Here is a 9,584-nt window from a genome sequence, read left to right as displayed (position 1 = left end):
TAAGAATGAAATTAGCCAAAAACCCGAGGGGCCAAATCACATATACTTTTTCCTCTTATCCAAATGTTAAAATATAAACAAATCGTTTAGCATATCCAATATAGACCATTGCACCAATAACGTAAACAAGGTTAAACTAAAAATAATAGCCGTTACCTACCGTGCAATCTCATTCTCAGGTGCAGCTAGAGTCTGATCCTCGGTATTTGCATAATTCCTATGAGATTGGTCCTACATTCTAAATTTCCTACTCGGTCCTATACCTTGGTTTAGGACACCATTTCTAGCCATAAATGTTTTCCCCACTTGATTGCACAAAACGAACAATACCCCCGTATACTTCCCGAAATTCCTCTACCCTGATAGCTAGTTTGTCCTTCCTCCATAGTTAATGCAGTATCCACTGGCATACTATGACATTCTAACCCAACCCAAACTGCCTCGGTCCACTAGAGCTAGATGAATTGCTCCCATAGACCTCTTGAACTGTTGACTCTTAAACGCTTTAATTCCATCTGTGCTGTTGCTGCCACATACCTCTTACCTCATATCTGCTCTGTTGTGTAAAATTGCTGGGCTGGGATTGTGGTTGTTACTGATGCATTGTATTAAGTTTTCGTTCTGCGTCATAAAACCATCTTCAGCTCTCTTGAGCCTGCCCATAGTTTCCGCAAAATTATTCGGTCGCCCAACATTCTCCCAGGCATAAATTTCCTGAGTTAAGGCTATTATTAAATAGTTCAACTTGTGCTTTCTTGTTATCAGCAGAACGACGGAACCAATCGGCAAAAGCGTGACAAATTAGCAAACGTATTCCTCTATAGTCAAATAGCCCTGACTTCAGATTGGCGCAAATTTTGCTTCCCTATCTTCCCTATATGTGTGGCAGGAAGGAATTCGCTGATAGATTTCTGTTCTAATATACCTGCCTAGTAATTTAAATACCTCGGTTCTCTAAGAATTTCCTTCGTAACAATCCACCAAATTTTTGTTAATGTCTTGAAGTTGACTATATGATCAGCCTGATTCTAGATTCTACGTTCATATTAGTATTCAAGTGACTCAAACAATTGATCAAGCTCTTCGAACCAATCTTCCACATGCAATGGCTTTTTCTGTACCTTTCAGAGTTGGTGGGTTAATACTTCTTAATCGCTCTATTAAACACCTCCAATCGGTGTAAGCGTAGCATCCATTGGTTCATTGGTCTAAAACTAGTACTACCTTGTTGGGTTTGCGGTACTCTATTCTACAAGAAAAAAATTCTTTCTTAACAACAAACATCTATATGCAATGCAGAGATTATACTAATACAAATCCGTATTCAAAACTTATAAATCTCAGTTCTTTAATATTGCATGCTTGGATCACTAATCACATGCTTTTCAAAGAAAAACTACTTTACAAAGAATTCAAATAAATCATATAAGCACATAATCATCTAAGCCAATGTAATTCTTGAATCAGTATAAAGCTATGAATTTTTTAAAATCAATAAATCTGTCTCACATAACATGCAAAACAAAAAATAGTAATGCTATTTTAATCTTATGCAATACAATGAATTCATGCGACTCAATCTACCCCGCTCAATCAAAAACTTCTATAACTCATTCCTAGAACCTTACGCGCTGGATATCCACCTATTGTGGGACCTCAGGTGCCAAAATCAATTTTTTAAACACAATCAATATTAATATGATAATTAAGCATAATTACTTACACGTATTCAATCTAAAGAAGTAAGAAAAAGAATAAAGAAATAATTTTTTTAAATTCCAATGCCTCGCTCGAGCGGCAAAAATTCTGCGCTCAAGTGAGCCAACCTCTCCCCGAAAAATGAAATGGGTCTCCCTCGAGCGGCATAAAGCTGCGCTCGAGCGAGAGAAACTCATGTCGAGAAAAAATCTTGGCCTCGCTCGAGCGGCAGTTTCTTGCACTCGAGCGAGCCCTGTGCTGCTCAAAGGTTAAAATTTTTTCTTTTGCTGTCCTCTTCAATTTCTAATATTTTTTCAACATTCAAACGTCTCAAATCCATTCTAGGATGATCTAAACACATGATTCAAGATAGAACATGAAGTTTTAAACATAATAATCTCATACATGATTCGAAAATTTCAATACAATAAGTTCAAGCCTAGTCTTTCAATTCTCAACTAATCTAAAACTTTCTAAAATATGAATTTTACAGCAACCTTTTCTTAACTCGAGTCTCCACTATAAATCTTTCAATCTCAATTGATCCATGTTCCTTCTAACTCGCGCCTGCCTTATCTATTGCAATGCACAAATACAAAAACAAAGAAGCAGCCGGATAAATCCGGTGAGAAATAAATCTCAGTATAAAAGACATGCATACAAAGTATATAAGCATGGCAAAGCAATACATCTCATACCATAGATAATCTAAATATCAAAAGCATACAAATCATATAAGCATATCCAATTCTTGCACTTAAGAAATTAAGCATAACATATCAATATATCCGAGGAGCATAAGATGGAGGCCATGGACTTTATATTGGAGGGATGTGCCAAGAATTGGTGTAAATCCAAATTTGCCCAGATAATTTTGACAGAAAGGTAGGGTATTATGGGAGGATTTCTGCCAGACTTGTATGAAATTTTATTTTCCTCCAGCTCTCTGACAATCAAAATCCATGGAGTTTCTAAACTTTAAACAAGGCTCTATTGTTGAACTAACTGGCGGTCAGATCAATCACGATTGATACCCGGTGCAGCGGAAGTTTAAAAATTTTGTTATGGAACGATTCCATAGTGTGGGTATCAACCGTTCAACGATTAAATTATTGTGTGTGTAAAATTTAAATAACAGTTATTAAATTTTACCTCCAATCTCGCAACGAGATTAATGGACACCAACAGATTTGATCTGCTCTTGTTGTCTCTCCCTGGAACCGATGAACTCCTTCAATCAGGTCCACGAACAGAGGTTTAATCCCTCTGATAGATTGCACTAGAAAATCTATCAGAAGTTTTCTGCGAAGAGAATAAACGAATCTGATTCGCTATTCCAGACTGCAATTCAAAATCACAGACCGGAAAATCTCGGGCAGAGGGGGAGGGGTCGGCCGAACAGAGAGAGAGAGCTAGGGTTCGAAAATTTTCTCTGTCTCAAAAATTATGACCTGTTGTGTGTAATTTCTGTACTGAAATAACTTATTTATAATGCAGGCCACTAACACCTTAGGGCCCATTAGTCATAAGCTGGGGCCCGACAAGCAAAGCCCGCTCGTTCAGAAATTAATATAAAATTCATCGTGACTCCGATTGATGAACTGATTTCATCAATGTGCACAGAAACCATTTCTGCACATTTTAAAGTCAAAATAAATTTTCTTGAATCCGAATTCAGTGGTTTCCAAAAATGTCCATCCCTATGTCATTTTAGGAAATCCTACTCCCTTACTCTTATTTAAGAAGTCCAACTCCTTAGTTCATTAAATTTAACTCTTTAAATTTAACTATCTCAACGGGGATTAAAACTCCATTACTGTGTGACCCTCAATGGTTCAGGGATACAAGCTAAGCCGTGGGCTCACAACTCCTTGTGACTCGGAACAACACTTTCCGACTTGCCCAACGAATCATGGTAAAGCGCCTAGCAACATCGCCCCATGATTCCCTAGGTATCACTGATAGTGCCTACAAGAACCAGTAGATTTTGGTTAGCGTACAGTACGGTCCCTTCATCCATATATCCCGATCGAATCAACAACCATTGTTATATCGAGAGTCGCTCAAGATTCGATAACTATGCAATACATCTTGAAGATCAAATTAGTGACATCGCATGTGCTACTAAGAAACCATTTCTTAAATCACATCAATTACTCTGGCCAGAGATTTATCACACTAATATCTCCTCAGATCGCATAGGATATCCACACTCGCAAGTATGTGGTGAATCCTTGACAACAATGCATTGACTCCTATATGTGTCGTAACTGTACCCAATCTCGACACCTGATGACCCCCATAGAGTCGGTAAACGAGTCAAAGCACAGCACTAGCATATAGAGTCTCCATGATGTTTCAAGTCGTAAGGACTAATGGTGTACAACCAAAACCGCGGACTTAATCCACTCGATAAGTGATAACCACTTGGAAAGTCCGGATAGGGTTAGTTCGATTATTCATCCTATGAATATCCATTTGCATGCTTCGAACATCTCCATGTTCCCTACCAATGAAACGTGGTACTCCGCATCGCAAATGCTAGTCTCAAACTCGAGCGATCCTTATCCTTATTATCGGACGGCTCAATCGACTAGGAACGGTTTTAGAACATACAGTGACTATAAGATGTATTTCATGATAGACATCTCCATGTTCTACCACATCTTACATACACTATAGTATATTCAAGGTCTTTATCAAAACAACAATAGTATATCACAATATAACAATATGAAGTAATAAAGTCACTGCCATAAAAGTGTAAATAATATTAAACAAAAGATTGTTTATACAAAGAGTCATCAAAGCCCATAGCCACACAGTTGGCTCACTGTGGCACCCACTCTTACAATCTCCCACTTGCCCTATAGCCAACTAGTCATACTACGTAGACCCATTGCTTCGCGATGTTTGTCAAACAATGGTCCTGGCAAGGGCTTAGTAAGCGGATCAGCGATATTGTCTGCAGAGGCCACTCGTTCGACAATGATGTCTCCTCTTTCCACAATCTCCCGGATTATGTGGTATTTCCTCAGTACGTGTTTGGATCTTTGATGAGACCTTGGTTCCTTTGCTTGAGCAACGGCACCCGTGTTGTCACAGTACACCGGGACTGGACCAACAAATTCAGGAATGACGCCCAACTCTTGGACGAACTTCCTCATCCAAACGGCCTCTTTAGCAGCAGCTGATGCTGCAATGTATTCAGCCTCAGTGGTGGAATCCGCTGTGGTGTCCTGCTTGGAACTCTTCCAAGAGACAGCACCGCCATTGAGCATGAACACAAATCCAGAGGTTGACTTCGAGTCATCCACATCACTTTGGAAGCTAGAGTCGGTATAGCCTTCCAATTTGAGTTCTCGTCCTCCATAAACCATGAACATATTCTTAGTCCTTCGCAAGTACTTAAGAATGTCCTTCACGGCTTTCCAATGCATTTGACCAGGATTAGACTGATATCTGCTCGTGACACTCAGAGCAAATGCTACATCCGGTCTGGTAGATATCATCCCATACATGATACTACCTATAGCTGACGCATATGGTACATGTGTCATATTCTCTATCTCTTCATCAGTCTTGGGACACATAGACTTGGATAGAGAAACTCCATGACACATGGGTAGATGTCCTCTCTTGGACCCATCCATTGAAAACCGTTTCAATATGGTATCGATGTAGGTTGATTGAGTGAGTCCTATCATTCTCTTAGACCTATCTCTATAGATCTGTATCCCAAGAATGTAGGATGCCTCTCCCAAATCCTTCATCGAAAATCTACCTGATAACCATATCTTTGTTGACTGCAACATCCCTACATCATTCCCAATGAGTAGGATGTCATCAACATAAAGTACTAAGAATGTCACCGCATCCTTAACTACTTTCTTGTACACGCAAGGTTCCTCCGTGTTCTTGATGAAACCAAAATCTTTTATTGTTTCATCAAATTTCTGGTTCCAACTTCTTGATGCTTGTTTTAGACCATAAATTGATCTCTGAAGCTTGCATACCTTATGCTCGCTTCCCATGGATGTGAACCCCTCAGGCTGCTTCATATAGATTTCTTCCTTAATGTCTCCATTAAGAAAAGCAGTCTTCACATCCATTTGCCATATCTCATAGTCATACCATGCAGCTATGGCAATCAGGATTCTTATGGACTTGAACATAGCAACTGGTGAAAAGGTTTCATCATAGTCAATTCCTTGCCTTTGAGTATAACCTTTCGCCACCAATCGCGCCTTGTAGGTCAATACCTTACCATCAGGCCCAAGCTTTCTCTTGTAGATCCATTTACACCCTATTGGAACAATTCCATCGGGAGGATCTACTAAAGACCAGACTTGGTTCGTATGCATCGAATCCAATTCAGACTGCATAGCTTCAAGCCATAAATTCGAATCCGCATCAGAAATTGCTTCCTTGAAGTTTCTTGGATCACATCCAATGTCGGGTTCATCTTGATCCCCTTCAAGAAGAAGACCATATCGAACTGGAGGTCTAGAAGTCCTCTCGGATCTTCTAGGTGCAGGCGTGTCCAGCAATGGTTCTTGAGGTGTAGGATCGTTATTTTGTATTTCGGGCTCTTCTCGAACTTCTTCGAGTTCCATCATCTCGCCTTTCTTATCCAATAAGAATTCCTTCTCCAAGAAGGTGGCATTCCGTGAAACAAACACCTTTGTTTCAGCAGGATAATAGAAATAATATCCGATTGAATTCTTCGGATACCCTACAAAATAACACAAGCTGGGTCGACTATCCAACTTATCTCCCACTGTCCGCTTCACGTAAGCAGGACATCCCCAAATCCTCAAGTACGAATACTTAGGAGCTTTGCCATTCCATAACTCGTATGGTGTTTTGTCCACTGCTTTAGTGTGGACGTTGTTCAACAACAATACCGCCGTTTCAAGCGCATAGCCCCAAAACGAAGGTGGAAGCTCAGTGAAGCTCATCATGGATCGAACCATGTCCAACAAAGTTCGATTACGACGCTCCGACACACCATTAAGCTGTGGTGTCATAGGAGGAGTCCACTGAGAGAGAATCCCATTCTCTTTTAGATAGTCCAAAAACTCGGTACTCAAGTATTCTCCACCTCGATCCGATCGAAGTGCTTTAATACTTTTACCTAGCTTGTTTTCTACTTCAGCCTTGAATTCTTTGAACTTTTCAAATGCTTCAGACTTATATTTCATTAAATATAAATACCCATACCTTGAATAATCATCAGTAAAGGTAATGAAGTAGGTGTGGCCATGTTGAGTCCCTACTCTAAATGGACCACAAACATCTGTATGGATCAAATCCAACAGATTCTGACTACGCTCAGGTTTCCCCTTAAAAGGAGATTTAGTCATTTTTCCTTTTAGGCAGGATTCACAAGTAGGTAGAGAGTTAATATCAGACATATCAAACATGCCCTCTCCCACTAGCTTGTTCATCCTCCTTGAGGAAATATGACCTAGTCTAGCGTGCCAAAGGTTTGCCGGGTTTTGACTATCGATTTTCCTTTTGTTTGTTGTCGCCGGTTTGTCAATACAATTCACTGGAACGTCTTTTAGTTTTAAATTGTATAGATCGTTTTCAAGTTGTCCATTTCCAATTAAACATTCATTCTTGTAAATATTGCAAATCCCATTCACAAAATTACAAGAATAACCATCTCTATCAAGCATAGAAATAGAAATAATGTTTTTAATTAAATCTGGCACAAATAAAACATCTCTCAACAATAATTTAAAACCATTCTGCAAAATCAAACAAACATCTCCAATGGCCGTAGCTTCAACTCTGGAACCATTCCCGAGCCTCAGCTGGGTCTCACCCATTCTAAGCCTGCGACTTCTTGTCATCACCTGCAAATCATTGCAAATGTGAGATCCACATCGGTATCCAATACCCAAGAAGTTGTATTAAGTGACATGTTTATTTCGATATAGAACATACCCTTTGCAGTTCCCAACTGCTCAAGATATTCCTTGCAGTTGCGCTTCCAATGACCCGGCTTCTTGCAGTAATGGCAAACATCCTTGGATTTTCCATTGTTTGAAGCCTTTGTCTTTTGCTTCTTCTCGGGCTCGACTTTCTTGGGTGGGGTAGAACGTTTCTTGCCCTTCATACTTGGCCCCTTCTTAGCAGAAGATGAGGAGCCCACCAAGAAAGCTGGCTTATCCTTCTTAAGTGTGGATTCATATGTAACGAGCATATTGACCATCTCTTCAAGGGTGGCCTCTATCTTGTTCATATTAAAATTTATCACAAATCCATCAAATGAAGAAGGAAGAGACAGAAGCAATAAATCCACATTGAGTTCATGCTCCAACACCAAATCTAGGGTCGCCAACTTCTGTATGAGCAAATCACTCGTACCCCATGATCACGGACCGAAGTCCCTTCACGCATGCGGCACGTCATCAACTCCTTAACAGTAGCGAACCTTTCAGCCCTCGACTGAGCCCCAAAAAGTTCCTTGAGTTGCGTGTGAATGTCAGCAGCATTCACCGTGTCCTCAAATCGCCTCTGGAGTTCATCAGACATCGAGGCTTGCATATAGCATTTGGTCTTGATGTCATGGTCACACCATGCATCAAGTTTGGCCAATTCCTCCGGACTTATGTCAGTTGGTGCTTCCTTCGGAGGTGCTTTCTCTAACACGTAGAGCATTTTCTCCGAAGTTAAGACAATCTTCAACTTCCGGAACCATTCCGTATAGTTGGCGCCAGTCAACTTGTTTTGTTCGAGGATCGAGAATAATGGATTTCGCGAATTCATTGTATGAAATACTGAAAAGAAAAACAGACATATATCAATGATTGTTTAACAATTTACTAAGACATAAAATAGGCGAATTTAATTTTATGAATCTCACTCCCACTATTTTAACGATTTCACCACCCTCTAGTGAAAACGGGAAACTTTTTCCTTAGTGAGAACATGGAGTCCAATTGACAAACTTATGGTCCCGAATAATATCAGCCAACCATAATTCTCAAAAGGTAGAGCCCAATTGCTTCCAAAGCAACCCCCATGTGTTTACCTCATGTCCAATAAGGCCCAATAATATGACGCCGTTTAAAGTGACATGTCAAGACCCATCAATATTAAGTTGTGATGGACGGTCGCCATGTGGATCCCCCAATAATATGAGCCGATCCCATGGGAGTTCCACCCAACTTACAACATTTGTCGATCCAATGTACAGCTTTCCGACGGACGGGCCCCCCCAATAATATGAGCCGGACCGTATCCGCGGGTAGCATCACATACATTGACCGTTGATGGAAGGTAGGAACATTTAAACAATATTTAAATTTCCTTTATTTATCTTGATATAAATTTTAAATCATATTTAAAATGAGGGATTTTATTTATAAAAATATTTGTCTCATCATATTTAATTTATTGCATGCATTGCCGGATTCACGCAATTTATGTCTAAACATGCATACAATCATAATATCACATATTATATAGGATGATCGATTCCATTTCTAATTGACCCGTGGTTGCCAATCACGGTCTTAGTCCAATCCTAGGTAATATGCAGTATGCAAATGCAATCCTATTACATATGCTTCCAATTTACATTTCTTCAGTCTTCATTGTCTGCTGGGCCCACCATCTTCAAATCTTGATCTCCCACTAAATCTAATGTATTTACAATAAATAACAATGATAAGTAGGGGATACATTTTTAGGGGGTGGGAACGGGCTATAAACCAAGCCCACTTTTATTACATATGACATTCATATCGGGCCATAAACCAGGCCCATTAATAAAACCAACAATAATAAAGACAAAATGTAAATTCCTAACATACACCTACAAAATTGGTCATGGCAATCGATCATCCTTATCCAATAACATTTAATTCAAA

This window comes from Henckelia pumila, chromosome 4 (assembly GCF_033568475.1).
Source record: "Henckelia pumila isolate YLH828 chromosome 4, ASM3356847v2, whole genome shotgun sequence".
NCBI classification, from domain to species: domain Eukaryota; kingdom Viridiplantae; phylum Streptophyta; class Magnoliopsida; order Lamiales; family Gesneriaceae; genus Henckelia; species Henckelia pumila.
The sequence above is the reverse complement of the archived record's forward strand: the minus strand, read 5'-3'. Positions refer to the sequence as shown.